Raw genomic sequence first — 14,034 nt, 5'->3', positions numbered from 1 at the left:
ATATTCCATTATACATACATACCACATTTGACTTATCCATTTGCCCATCAATGAACACTTGAGTTGCTTTCACCTGTTGGCTACTGCGAATAAAGCTGCCATGAACATAGGTATTTAGTCCTTGATTTTAATTGAGTAGATAGTCAGAAGTAGAATTGGATCAGATGGTTATCCTATGTGTAACATTTTTAGGAACTAACAACTGTTTTCTACAAAGGCTTCACTATTTTGCACTCCCACCAACACTGCACAAGGATTCCAGCTTCTCCAAAACCTTGCCAACATTTACCACTTTCTGTTGTTTTGGTAGTAGCCATACTAACAGGTACAAGGTGTGAGGGATTATTTTTATCTTCATTTTGTAACTGAGGCACAGAAAGGTAAAAATAAAACCTGCCGAAGGTAAGATTGCTATTAACTGTTAGAGAACTGGGACTCAAACCCACATAATGGAGTCCAGAGTCCATGCTGTTCTCTACTGACCTTTTAAAAATAAGATAAGCTACCATTTATTGAGCACTTACTATGTGCACTGCGTTTTACATTAATTATTTAATCCTCATAACTGGCCTGCAAGATAGTTCTTGTAATTGCATCTACTTTTCTAATGAGCAAGACAGAAATTAATTACAGTGTTCCTTGGTATCTGTGGGGAGATTGGTACCAGGCCTCCTACCAATACCAAAATCTGTGGATGCTTAAGTTCCTGACATAAAATGGCATAATATGTGCACATCCTCCTGTATACTTTAAATCATCTCTAGATTATAACACTTAATACAATGTAATGCTGTACAAATAGTTGTTATAAAAATATATTTTAAAAACCCACAATTAAGAATTACAAATAAAAATACATCATATTTTTGATCTGTGGTTGATGGAATCCATACATACAGAACCTGCAGATATGAAGGGCGAACTATATTTTCCACAGTTACTGAGCTAGTTAACAGAGCTGGAATTTGAATCCAGATATCTGAATCCAGGACTGGAGTAATTAGTCTCTCTCCTATACTGAGTTTTAGATAAATCATTATCCTATTAAATTCTTTATCTTTCTGTGTGTCCTCAGTGGAGATATTTTTCCTTCCCTATAGCTAATCAGCTTCCTTCAAATTGGATTTCATAGTGATATGGATCTGTTCACAGTCTTATGGAGGCCAATGCTGGCATTTGAATGCAGTTCCTCGAGGCTTTCCAATGAGCTAAGTAAGTTGAAACATGTACACCTGATGTAACATTTCTTCCAAGGTAGAGTAAGTTGGCAGATTCAACATTTCACAAGGGCCATGACTCTCAAAAGAGCCTCTCATTTACCACTTACTCCTTCCCAGTTACCTTGTTGTTTTCCTTACGATACTTTCCTCTGATAGGTAATGCTAAAAAGAAAATTTTCTCACAGCCTCTCCTGATAACTGTTTCCTCAAACCTATTATAATATCTTTGGAGCAGACAAGCAAATTTTGCCATCTTCACTTTTTGGCATGCCCCAAATACCAATGTCTTAGTGTCCTTCAGAAACAACTATTAGGTCTTCCCAACTATGTATAAACTGGCTTTGTCAAACAGAGTCCCCAAAGAAGTGGGAAATGCTATTCAGTGTAATGGGATGTAAGCACAGGAGAGTGGGTGCTGGAATCATTTAGACACGGTTATGAGTATGGACTTTGGAGGTGAGTGGTTATGAGTATAGACTTGGGAGCTCACCCAGCCTAGCTTCAAATTTCTACTCAACTGTATCATAGATGCTTTTCTTTGGGCAAGCTATTTTACCTCATTGTGGCTCAGTTTCCCCATCTGTGAAGTTTGGATTTAAAAAGTATCTGTGCCATAGGGTTTTAAAAGGACCAAAAAAGATCATATTCATCAAAATAATAGCATGGTATTTGGCACACACTAACATCTCCATAAAACTTAACTGTTCTATTAAATCACAATTAGATGATAGCATTCCAAGGGTGAAGATTATTGTCCTATCACAGAGCCTTAGACTTAACAGGTGATCAAGAATTTTTTTAGATAATGATTGCTCATTATTTTAATGGGATATTCAAGGCATTTTTCAACATTGTGACTACGCACTTCAAAATCACAAGTTTCAAAACTAAAGAACAAGAAGAATAAAGATAAGGAAAATAAGAAGGCTCAGGGAAGCAGGCATGGAAGACAGGCACACACAGGAGTTTCAGAAGTCATCATTCTGTGAGCTCCATCCTTGCAGATTCCTCATACTTCAGGCCAAAAGCAGTTGGCCAGAGTCTCTGTGTGAAGAGATAGGTTGTTGAGCAAGGATCTGCATGTCTAAACGATTCCAGGTTCTTGCCCACCGGAGGAGGTGTCCTGACACTTCTCATCAACAATTAATCTGCATTTCCACACTCACACATTAGGAAATTTCTTCTCTCTAGGACATCCTACGCCAAATCATCTTGATTTGGACCTTTGAATGCAGTCAGGCCTGGAAGCATTTTGCTTGTAATTGGAATGTTGTACATTGTACTAGAAAGTTGGCCCAATGCTTTCATCACTTCTAGAATTTAACTCTCTTTCCTTGTTCTACAATTGAGCTTCCCAGTATAGTAGCCACTATGCACATGTGCCTATTTAAACTTGAATTAATCACAATTAAATAAAATTTGTATTCTGTTCTTCAGTCTCATTAGCCATATTGCAAGTGCTCAGTAGCCACCTGTGTATTGGTCAGAGCAGATATAGAACATTTCCATCATCATAGAAAGTTCTGTTGGGCAGTGTTGCTCTAGGAAATAAGCTTAAGCATCATGGAACAAGTGATTCACATGATAAACAGTGCCATAGCTAGTTAAGGAGCAATGCAACTGTTATACTCCCAAACGCTGTGCTGGTGCCATAAATTCCTTGACATGCGTCCAATGAAAATGTGGAGTCTAATTCTCCTTCTCTTGAATACAGGCCAAACTTGGTGACTTGCTTCTAATGAATAGAATGAGATGACAGTGATGTTATGGGACTTCTGAGGCTATATTAGAAGAGGCACTAGAGCTTCTGCTTGACTTTTTTTAAATGCTCACTTTTGGAACTCAGCCACCACGCTGTAAGAAAGCTCCTGCCATATGAAGAGGCCACATGAAGGTGCTCTGGCCAACAGTTCTTACTACAGTTGCAGCTGATAGCCAGCATTAAACTCTAGACCCAAAAGCCTTCTGATGATTCCAGGTTCCAGCCTTTCCTACCTGAGCTAATACCGGGTGGAGCAGAGATAATATGTTCCCGCAGTTTCCTGTGTTAATTGCAGAACCATGAGCCAAAAAATGTTGTTTTAAGCCACTGTATTTAGGATGGTTCATTACACACAAATGGATAACTGAAACATACATATTCTCAAAAAGTGGCACATTTTATTTTAATGAAGTATCTTTAACAAAGTATCTTTAATGAATCTTTAATGAAGTTCAGACCATGATGTAAAGATGTTAGCAGAAACACAAGGGTCCCTCTCTTTAGTACCTAAAAGAAACATCAATGGTCAGAACATGATACAAATAGAAAGAGAAGGAAAACTATGATGTGCTTCTAAAAATAGAAACCTCACCATCCAATTGCAGTAAATCTACTTCTAGCTAGACCCTTTCTTTAGTCCCCTTCTCATATTCTGTGCTTGTTCCCCAAGATGTTAGAACCTCTGATTCAGTGGCATCTCTATGATCCTCTATAGGGATTATGATCTGGTTGGAAGAGGCTTTATCTCGATACTGTATTTGCATAGAAGTCTTGATGTTTTTAATATTATATTTGACAGTTAAAACAAAATGTCAAAGATTTCTAAAGATGCTTTTTATTCTTAATTTACCTAAAATTGAGAAAATGTTAATTGTCCATAGTAGTTTTCTCAAACTGCTTTAATTTTAATTAGTTTTGGATTTCCACAAGAGTAGACTGAGGTTCAAGTAGCTTATTTTGAGGGTGTTGGATAGATAAACACAGAGAATGAGAAGACAAAACACAAGTATGCATTATCAAGATGTTACTACTGGGGGAGACTGGATACTTAACCCCATGGAACTGTCAGAAAAAGCTTGATCTACACCCCAGAGGAATAAAAAAGGAACCATTTATCTCTTGGCTGCCATTTCTCGTGGGATCAATTGTTGATTGGACTATGCCATGTGAGTGCCAAATGGGTTCCCAAGGGCATCTCATACCATGACGCAAGAAAAATCTAAAGCAGAAAGAGGCATGCCATGGAAGTCAGAGGTGCAACATGGTCATATTTCTCCTGCAGGAAACTGGATGAAGCATGAGTGGAACCAGTCGTCTTGAACTGGCTGAAATGAGAGGTGAGGAAAAAAGGACGTCAGAAGCTTTGAGATGGTACATGAGATGTATTTGATATAGTCCACCTCTTGAACAGCTCAGCTATGCTTTTGCCTTCTAAGTTCAAACAACACAGTCTCCTTCAGGGTGGTAACCAACACAGTCTCTGCAAAGACTTAGTGCAAGGGCATTAATGAACCAGGTTATCATGTTACAGCTGGTCCTGAGGCTGTGATTTATATTCAATAAATTTCTCTTTCACCAACCAGTCTAGATACCTTTGATGGTTAATTTTAGGTATCAATTTGACTGGATTAATTTTAGAGTCAACTTGACTGCATACCCAGATAACTGGTAAATGTTATTTCTGCATGTGTCTGCGAGGGTGTTTCCAGTACATGTTCACAAGGTTAGCATTTGAAACAGTGGGCTGAGTGGGGGCAAGCACCAGTCAATCAACTGAGGGCCTAGATAAAACAAAAAGGCTGAAGAAAGAAAAATTTATTTTCTTTCTTTTTTGGAGATGTAACACCCTCTTTTGCTTCCCCTTGAACATCAGGACTCAAGGTTCTCTGCCCTTTGGACTTCAAGACTTGCACCAGCAGCCCTGCAGGTTATCAAGCCTTCAGAATTTTAATTTATAAGCAGCCATCTGAGCGGAAATGAACAGCCAAAGGAATTGCTTTGAAGCCACGAATCATAGTAAACACACTATATTCTCTTAGTTTGCTTATTTGGAATGACTTTCAGCATGGTGAAGAGGCATAAACATCACCCTTTGGCACCTGGGTGGCATTCACATTCAAGCGTAGTGTTCAGGTAGGAAAGTAAATGGATGTATTTTAGAACAATTTTCCACACTAAGGATTGTAATAGAAACCCATCACAGCAGATTACTTTTTGTCTCCTGTGTTCTATCAGCTAGATTTGCTTCCTGTTGCAGTCACAGTCCCACCCACCTCACGCTGGCAGTTGGCACTCACCACAAGTGCATACCCTACACCTTACATTCCACCTCAGTACCTTTTCTGAGACTTCTAGAATCTACTGGACCCAGAGCAAGCCCAGTTCCTGAGGGTGAGGAAGTTAATTCCCAGGGGAGCCCTCATCCAAAGGGGGTTGGGGTGGATGAATGCCCCAGCCCATCTTTGGGGTAGACAATTCTGGAAGGCATTCCACACATTTCTCAGATGTCCCAGCAGAATCAAGCCACCATTTCTCAGAGTGGCAGTCTCAGTATTGGCTTTTGTTCCTTTCCTGTTCTCATCCTTCTTACTCCCTCACTCTCAATTCTTGGAATCAGCTCCCATACAAAAAATATAAAGCAGACTTCAGGAAAAAAAAACTATCAGAGATAAATGGGGCATTTCATGATGACGAAGAGCTCAATTCTCTAAGAAGACGTAACAATCCTAAACGTGTATGCACCTAACAAGAGAATGTCAAATACACGAGGTAGAAACTGATAGAACTTCAAAAAGAAATAGATGAATCCACTATTTATAGCTGGAGATTTAAATCCCTTCTTTCAGTAATTGATAGATCAAGCAGACAGAGAATTTATAAGATATAGTTGACCTGACTAGCACTATCAATCAATCTAATTTATGCTTATAGAATACTTCACCCAACAACAGCAGAATATATGTTTTTCTCAAGCTTACATGAAACATTCACCAAGAGACACCACATTCTGGGATATGAAACCATACCTTGATAAGTTTAAGAGAATACAAATCATGCAAAGTGTGTTCTCAGACTGCAATAAAATTAAACTAGAAATTAATAACAAAACAATACCTGGAAATTTCCCAAATATTTGTAAATTAAGCAACACACTTCTAAATAACAAATGGTCAAAAAAAAGAAGTCTTACAAGAAATGTAAAACCATTTTGAACTAAAATGAAAATATAACATCAAAATTTGTGAGATGCATTAAAAGCTTAGAGGGAAGTTATGGCATTAAATGCTTATATTGAAAAAGTAGAAAAATCGGCCAAGCGCGGTGGCTCAAGCCTGTAATCCCAGCACTTTGGGAGGCCGAGACGGGCAGATCACGAGGTCAGGAGATCGAGACCATCCTGGCTAACATGGTGAAACCCCGTCTCTACTAAAAAATACAAAAAACTAGCCGGGCGAGGTGGCGGGCGCCTGTAGTCCCAGCTACTCGGGAGGCTGAGGCAGGAGAATGGCGTAAACCCGGGAGGCAGAGCTTGCAGTGAGCTGAGATCCGGCCACTGCACTCCAGCCTGGGTGACAGAGCGAAACTCCGTCTCAAAAAAAAAAGAAAAAGTAGAAAAATGAAAAATGAATAATCTAAGCTTCCACTTTAGAAAACTAGAGAAAAAAGAAAAACTTAAACTTAAATAAAGCAGGAAAAAATACAGTAACAAAAATTAGGGCAGAAATCAATGAAATTGAAAACAGGAAAACAAAGGGAAAATCGACAAAAGCAAAAGCTGGTTCTTCGGAAATATCTGTCAAATTGACAACCCCTGGCTAGACTAACCAAGAGAAAAACAAAGAAGACACAAATTATTACTATCAGAAATGAAAGAGAGGCCATCACTACTCCATGAACATTAAAAGTATGATAAAGGAATTATACTTGTGACATTTGTGAGCAAACTCTATATACACAAATTTTATTATTTAGATAAATGAACCAATTCCTTGAAGGACACAAACTATTAAAACATACATGAGGAGTAACAGATAATCTGAATAGGCCTATGTTTATTATAGTAATTAAATGAATAATTAATAACCTTCCAAAAAGAATGAACGAAGGCCAGGTGGTTTCACAAATGAAATCTATCAACCATATAAGGAAGAAAAAATAACAATTCCCCATAATCTTTTTCAGAAAATTGAAGTGGCAGGAAACACTCTGTTACTCATTCTATGAGGTCAATATTACTCTAATACCAAAAAAACATAAAGGCATTACAACAAAGTAAAATACAGACCACTATCCTTCAGGATCTTCAACAAAATATTAGCAAATATATTCCTCAATCAATGTAATCCACCACATCTATATATGAAAGAAGAAAAATTATATGATTATATCAATTGCTGATAAAAACCTTCAGCAAAATAGAACTGGGGGTACTTCCTCAATTAGATAAAGAACATCTACAAAACAAACCAACCTCCAGCAATCATCATCCTTAGTGGGGAAAAATGGGTGATTTCTCCCCGCTCGTATTTACACCATACTTGAAGCCCCTAGTGTGACAGAATAAAAAGCTAAAATAAAAGGCATACAGTTGGGGAAGAAAGAAACCAAATTGTCTGCAGACAATGTGATTGTCTATGTAGAAAACATGAAATAATTTTTTAAACCTTTCTGTAACAAAAAAGTGAGTATAGCAAGGTTGCAGGATAAAAAGTGAATATACAAAGGTCGACTGTTTTTCTTTTCTTTTTCTTTTTTTTGTTTTTGTTTGTTTGAGACAGGGTCTCTCTCTGTCGCCTAGGCTGGATTGCAGTGGCGCAATCTTGGTTCATTGCAAGCTCTGCCTCCCAGGTTCATGCGCTTCTCCTGCCTCAGCCTCCCAAGTAACTGGAACTATAGGTGCCCGCCACCACACCCAGCTAATTTTTTGTATTTTTTTAGTAGAGACGGGGTTTCACCGTGTTACCCAGCATGCTCTTGATCTCCTGACCTCGTGACCCACCCACCTCGGCCTCCCAAAGTGCTGGGATTATAGGCGTGATCCACCATGCCTGGTGGTTCGACTGTTTTTCTATATACCAGCAATGAACCATTGAAATTTGATTTTTGTGATTGCCATTTACAGTAGTATCAAAAAAAAACATACTTAGATATATACATTTTAAAATGTACAAGATCTATATGTGAAAAAGAACAAAACTCTGATACAAAAAAATCACAGAACATGTATATAAATAGAGACATATTCTGTATTCGTGGATTGGAATACTCAATTTATCCCAATTTGATCTAGAATTCAAAATTCAACAAAACCCCAACCAAGAGCCCAGCACGCTATTTTGATGATATGGACAAACTAATTCATATATATATAAAATGCACATTCTAAAATGTATATATTGGAATGCATGTAATACACACACACAGACACACACACACACTAAGGCAAAAGGCCTAGACTATTCAACACAATAGTAAAGAATAAGAACAAAAACAAAATGAAAACAAAAAAAAAACACAAAGAAAAAAAAGAAAAACAAAGTTGTAACTCATATTACCAAATTTTAAGACTGACAAACAGCATGGTATTGAGGAAACTATAGACACATAGATCAATGGAACAGAATAGAGATCCCAGAAATAGACTCATGCAAATGTAGGCGACAGACCCTTGACAAAGAAGCAGGGGCGTTTTTTTTTTTGAGATGGAGGCTAGAGTGCAGTGGCCTGATCTCAGCTCACCACAACTTCCGCCTCCCCGACTCCAGCAATTCTCCTGCTTCATCCTCCCAAGTAGCTGGAATTACAGGTGTGCACTACCATGCCCAGGTAATTTTTGTATTTTTAGTAGAGACAAGGTTTCACCATGTTCTGGTCTCAAAAACCTGATTTCAAGTAATCTGCCCACCTCAGCCTCCCAAAGTACTGGGATTACAGGCATGAGCCACCCAGTCTGGCCAGGAGTAGGGGCATTTCAATGGACAAAAGTTAGTTTTGTCAACAAATAGTCCTGTGACAGCTGAACATCTACATTGGAAAAAAAAAATGAATCTAGAGGGATATTTTATGCCTTTCATAAAAAACTGGATTTTAGACTAAATGTAAAATGCAAAAACAAATAATTTCTAGATAAAAATGTAGGGAAAAATCGAATAACCTTGATTTGGCAATGAGTTTTTGAGCCTAACACCAAAAGCATAATCCATGAATGAAATTTGATGTTAGATTTTATTAAAATTAAACATTTCTGCTCTGTGAGGGACATTATTAAGAAAAATCAAAAGACAAGTAACAGACTGGGAGAAAATATTTGCAAAACACATTTAAAAGGACTTCTATCTAAAATAAAAGGACTTGTATCAGAAATATACAAAAAACTTTAAAACTCAACAATAAGGAACCAAGAAACCCAATTTTAGAAAGGTCAAAGAATCTGAACGACATCACACAAAAGAAGGTGTAATAGCAAATAGGATACATATGGCAAATGAGCATAGAAAGAGATGTTTAACATCGCATCCTGGATAGGATCCTGGATCAGAAAAAGAACATTGGAGGAGGAAAAAAAAAAACTAAGGAAATCTGAATAAAGTATGTAAAGTATAAACTTTAGTAAAATAATGCATTAATATTGGTTCATTAATTGAATCAAATGTACCAATACTAATGTAAGATCTTAATAGGGGAAACCGAGTGTGAGGTACATGGAATTTATCTGTACTAGTTTCAAAAATTTTTTATAAATCTAAAACTTCTTAAAAAATAAATTTTGTGTTTTTTTTTTTTCTTAATGAAGAAAATTGAGGCTAATAAAGTAGAGAGCAACATCATGTCAGTTCGGGTGGAGGAGAAAGCATGGGACTGGAGACTCAAGACCCCACTCTATTTGAGCCCTTTTATTAATACAGTTGCATGACTCAGCTTCCTGGAATTTCAGTTTTCCTCATTTATTATAATAATGGTAGTTAAAATTTTAATAAAATTCATGAGATCTGGAACCCCAACTATCTTGTTTATCACTATAACCCCAGTGCCCAGAACAGGTTAGACACATCATAAATATTCAATAATTATATGTTGAGTAAGGAGATGAATGAGGGAAGGAAGACAGGAAGGGCTCTCCCACCCATTACTCCAAATCATGCAGTCAATACTACATGAGGCGGGAACTACTGTTCTTCCCCATTTGGCAGCTGGGGCACTCTGGCTGAGAAAAGTTACATTTCTTGCCCACACACAACCAAAAAGCAACACAAACAAGACTCAAAGCAAATGGTCTGACACCAGACCCCACACACCTAACCTATGCCCCCTGTGCCCTTAACGTCTAGTGTAAGAACAATATGGAAGGAATTTGCCCTTTCATATATCCCATGCTGCAATGCTTCTGCACCATGATGGACCCTCATTAGATTGTCTCTAGGGTCCCTTCCATGGTACCAGTCATGGGACTCAAAAGAACAGAATCTTCTCCCCAAAGACTCTCCCTAGCCTTGCTCTGTTCCTATTTGCCTTCTATCCTATACCATTTATCTCCATTCAAACTTTGCTTGGATAAAATCACCTCATCCATAATTTGCCTTTCTCTGGATCCTGCAGGGGAGACAGAGACAAAGATAAATGTATGACCTCCACGTTCATTTGTATGATAGCAGTATCTTGTCCTGACATCCAGAGGTCTGGGCCTACTCCACAGGTTCAAGTGAAGAGAAGAATAAAGTGGGGGTTGGGGGTAGTTGGACAGGAGGCAGAACAGAGACTTTTCGCTTTAAACGTCAGGATGATAAAAGAAAAAGCAGTTCAACTCAGATAACATCAGAAAACTGCAGCCCACGTAAGATCCCTGTGTTGGAGTTCCTGGTTTTTGTTGTTTTTTTACTCCTAAGTTCAGACCTAATTGTAAGATAATGACTCTACAGTAAGGTAAAACACAGGGAAAATGTCAGATTGTGGAGGAGAAAGCTTTTATTCAAATTAAACATCTTTGATGCTAAGAAAAAAATATATAGAGAGCAGATGTCAACTGCTATTTTATAGACATCATCTAATTATTAAATTCCTCCTTAAGCACAGTGCATTTCTTTTTGTTGTTGTTTTGTTTTGTTTTGTTTTGGAAAAAGAGCAAAGACGAGTTCCTTTCAGCAAGGATTCCAAGCCAGTCATCTCGTGTGTTTTGAAACAAGCTGACATTTTAGTAGAAAATTAGGCTTTCAATATACTGCTCAAGATAAAAGCTTGCATCCTGTACTATGTAGTCCGCGAATGCTGTTTGGATTTTTTTTTTTAATGCTTTTACAGTTTTTAGCGGAACTGTAAGCACCACACATTTTTTTTCCCTGAGTAATAAAACTGGGGGAGATGTTTGCAAGTCATAATGTTCCATAAATGGTTCCAAATTTACGGTTGCACTATAAACTATATTAAGCAATCCAAAAGCTAGCTTGTTTCTTTCACCGGTGCTTTCAGAGTCTATAAATTAGACAGTTTAAACCATGTAAACACCAAACGAACAGTCACGGAATCACTCTGGGACAAGATGCACACGTTGACTTTTCAGAACATTTTGTGTCCCTCCACTTCCAGGCATATTAAAATAAATCATTGGTGGGGCCGGACGCGGTGGCTCACGCCTGTAATCCCAGCACTTTGGGAGGCCAAGGCGGGTGGATCACGAGGTCAGGAAATCAAGACCATCCTGGCTAACACGGTGAAACCCCGTCTCTACTAAAAACTACAAAAAATTGGCTGGGCATGGTGGCGGGCTCCTGTAGTCCCAGCTACTCAGGAGGCTAAGGCAGGAGAATGGCGTGAACCCGGGAGGTGGAGCTTGCAGTGAGCCAAGATCGTGCCGCTGCACTCCAGCCTGGGTGACAGAGCAATACTCCGTCTCAAAAATCAATCAATCAATCAATCATTGGTGGAATGGAGTCAAAGTCCCTGCCTCAAAAGGAACCCAACAGGCAACTGGATTCTGATGTCAGATTCCAACCAACTAACAAAGATGAGAAAGGTGACCCACATGGTGGAGAAGGCTTATTAAGTGACAACTGTTTTGCCCTCAAGAGACAACTCTGCCTTTCCATCAGAACCCTTCTTTACACAAGACCTAAGGCGGCCTTGCAGAAATTGCTAGAAAAATTAGTTATTATTTTTATTGAAATTGTGTAAGGTCCAGGTACTATGTTAAACATAACACATGAATTATTCATACTAGTCTCACAACCTTATGAAGATTATTACATGGGGCAAGTGAGGCTCAGGTTAACTAAATTACCTGGTTCAAGGTAAAACAGCCAAGTCTTTGGGCACCCAAAGCTAAGCCACTGGCTTTAGGTTTATAAATGCTTATTTCTAGACAATTATTTTGAGCTTAAGCAGGTAATAAAATGCCTTGAGTCAGGCTTGTGTGCATTATATCACACACTACTAATTCTGTTTAGCCAAAATAAGAGCAGTAATCATAAGGATGAGAAGGAAGAGGTGTCGTCATCACCTTTATTGAGTGATTACTGCATGCCAGGCACTGTGCTAGACACAGTTCATTAAGTTTTTTGTTTGCTCTTATCATAGCCGTCAGAAGTAGACACCATTAGCGCCTCCATTTTGCAGATGAGAAGCCTGAGGCTTAGACAGGTAAAGCAGATTTCCTAGGCCACATGACTAAGAGTCTGAACTGTGGCTTGAAACCATATTGAACTATGAGACCCATTCCCTTTCTACTGCACCAAGCTGTCAATACCATCTTTGCAAATATGACAGGATTAGAAGCTTAAACATTTATCAGGTATATGGTGAAACCCAAGTTCTCTTCTAACTTTTTAATCTGTTCTGCATGATAAAACAGGACCAGAAAGCCCTAGTGTTCAGGCCGTACCCTTTGCCATCCTGACCTACTCCTGCCCAAATCATAAAGAGAACCTTCCAAGTCCAAGTTTTGGTACTGAGAAACCCATTGCCCTGCTTTGTTTATTCGTTTGTTTTTTAAAATATCATTGAAAAACACAAATCTCACCTTTCAAATCATGTGTAACACAAGTCCCCATTTTCCTTTCTTTCTTATCCTGCTGTGTCTGGAATTGGTGGGTTCTTGGTCTCACTGACTTAAAGAATGAAGCCGTGGACCCTCGTGGTGAGTGTTACAGTTCTTAAAAGTGGTGGGTCTGGAGTTTGCTCCTTCTGATGTTCAGACGTGTTCAGTTTCTTCCTTCTGGTGGGTTCGTGGTCTTGCTGGTTTCAGCAGTGAAGCTCCATACTTTCAAAGTTCAGTGTTACAGCTCTTAAGGTGGTATAGAGTTATTCGTTTCTCCTGTCTGGAGTTGTTCATACCTCCCAGTGGGTTCCCGGTCTCGCCGGCCTCAGGAGAGAAGTTGCAGACCTTCCCAGTGAGTCTTACAAGCTCATGAAAGCTGCATGGACCCCAATAGTGAGCAGCAACAAGATTTATTGCAAACAGTGAAAGCACAAAGCTTCACAGTGTCAAAGGGATCAGAGGCGTTGGCACTTCTGCCACGGACAGCCTGCTTTTATTCCCTTATATGACCCCCCCCACCCACATCCTGTTGATTGGTCCATTTTGCAGAGAGCTAATTGGTCTATTTTACAGACAGCTGATTGGTCTGTTTTACAGAGAGTTGATTGGTCCATTTTGACAAAGTGCTGATTGGTGCATTTACAATCCCTGAGCTAGACACAGAGTGCTGATTGGTGCATATACAATCCTCCAGCTAGACATAAAAGTTCTCCAAGTCCCCACCCCAGTCAGGAGCCCAGCTGGCTTGCCTAGTGGATTTGGCACCAGGGTGGTGGGCAGACTGCACTCCAGCCCCATGCTGTGCACCTGCATTCCTCAGCCCTTGGGCAGTGGATGGGACCAGGAGCCTAGGTGCAGGGGGTGGTGGTCGTCGGGGTGGCTTGGGCCACACAGGAGTCCAAGGCAGTGGTGGGTTGGGGAGGCTCAGGCATGGCGGGCTGTAGGTCCCAAGCGCCACCCCATGGGGAGGGAGCTGAGGCCCAGCAAGAATTCTAGCACAGCGCCAGTGGGCTGGCACTGCTGGG

At 39.4% G+C, this 14,034-nt stretch overlaps 1 long non-coding RNA gene across 1 annotated transcript in view; it reads right to left on the bottom strand.

The window, feature by feature from the left end:
• Positions 1–13,467, bottom strand: part of LOC117083151 — a 135,673-nt gene extending 122,206 nt beyond the window's left edge. The window contains exon 1 of the long non-coding RNA XR_004436974.1: positions 12,992–13,467. This is a non-coding gene — a long non-coding RNA (uncharacterized LOC117083151). The remainder of the gene's footprint in view (positions 1–12,991) is intronic.
• Positions 13,468–14,034: the final 567 nt, after the last annotated feature.

This window comes from Trachypithecus francoisi, unplaced genomic scaffold (genome assembly GCF_009764315.1).
Source record: "Trachypithecus francoisi isolate TF-2019V2 unplaced genomic scaffold, Tfra_2.0 Lachesis_group0, whole genome shotgun sequence".
Classification (NCBI taxonomy): Eukaryota; Metazoa; Chordata; class Mammalia; order Primates; family Cercopithecidae; genus Trachypithecus; species Trachypithecus francoisi.
The sequence above is the reverse complement of the archived record's forward strand: the minus strand, read 5'-3'. Positions and strand labels throughout refer to the sequence as shown.